Raw genomic sequence first — 1,109 nt, 5'->3', positions numbered from 1 at the left:
CATGCGCAAGCGACGGGCTCAGTCAATACGTACGCAGAATGGTAACCATCCCATTGCTAGAAGGCTACTGCCAATTGACGAGAGAAATCCTGCTCGTGTCTGTCGAAACAGTAAGCGATGATGTGTGACACTGACCTCATAGGATAGTGGAACCATTCACCCAGATATCAATACTATCATGAATTCAAGTGTCACCAGTCACCGAGAACGGCGCTGAGAGCCAGGGCTGGGTGCGCGTCTTACTGTAAAGAAGCAGAGAGAGTGATGGCGCGAGTAAGTTTACAACCCGAAAATATGTACGGACTGGGAGCGCACTTGCTTGAGCTATCACGATGTTACATACATGACCTTACGCTTTCATCCAGATGAGGAGCGCCGGTGGCGGAACCGACTAAAAACATTCCTATATGGAGAACCCGGGCATCGATCCCGGTGCCTCTCGCTTGCTAAGCGAGCGCTCTACCATTTGAGCTAGTCCCCCTCACAATATATGTTTCTCAATTCACTTGGAGAGGATGGGCTGAACCGCCCCTTCCCCTCGAACAACGTTGGAATGGTTTGTTCTAACTCAATGTTCAACTTTGTCCAGGGGAGGAGGGGAACCGGTGACGAGCCAGATATCTTGAACAAAACAACGCACCTGTGATATTTACTCAGTTCCCCATCCTTGCGCTCAACACAATCCTGGAAAACACCGTATCAAATATATATTTTCCGATGCAGGGACTCGAACCCTGGTCGCGTGGGTGAAAGCCACGAATCCTAACCAGCTAGACTACATCGGAAATCGAAAATTTTCCGATGTATACGATTCGCCGAGGTATTGTTGAAGTTGAATGCATGACGAACTCGAGAATCAGCACTTTCGTCGTGTTCCTTCAGAATTCATGCGCAAGCGACGGGCTCAGTCAATACGTACGCAGAATGTGTAACCATCCCATTGCTAGAAGGCTACTGCCAATTGACGAGAGAAATCCTGCTCGTGTCTGTCGAAACAGTAAGCGATGATGTGTGACACTGACCTCATAGGATAGTGGAACCATTCACCCAGATATCAATACTATCATGAATTCAAGTGTCACCAGTCACCGAGAACGGCGCTGAGAGCC

At 48.8% G+C, this 1,109-nt stretch overlaps 2 non-coding genes across 2 annotated transcripts; both read right to left on the bottom strand.

The window, feature by feature from the left end:
• Positions 1 to 408: 408 nt before the first annotated feature.
• Pmar_PMAR009749 lies at positions 409 to 481 on the bottom strand. Its single transcript has one exon. It is a non-coding gene; the product is annotated as a tRNA-Ala (tRNA).
• Positions 482 to 712: 231 nt separating this feature from the next.
• Pmar_PMAR009748 lies at positions 713 to 785 on the bottom strand. Its single transcript has one exon. It is a non-coding gene; the product is annotated as a tRNA-Glu (tRNA).
• Between the last annotated feature and the right edge of the window lie 324 nt (positions 786 to 1,109).

This window comes from Perkinsus marinus (assembly GCF_000006405.1).
Source record: "Perkinsus marinus ATCC 50983 genomic scaffold scf_1104296937688, whole genome shotgun sequence".
Lineage (NCBI taxonomy): Eukaryota > Perkinsozoa > Perkinsida > Perkinsidae > Perkinsus > Perkinsus marinus.
Note: the sequence above shows the minus strand (reverse complement) of the source record. Positions and strands in the feature narration are given on the sequence as shown.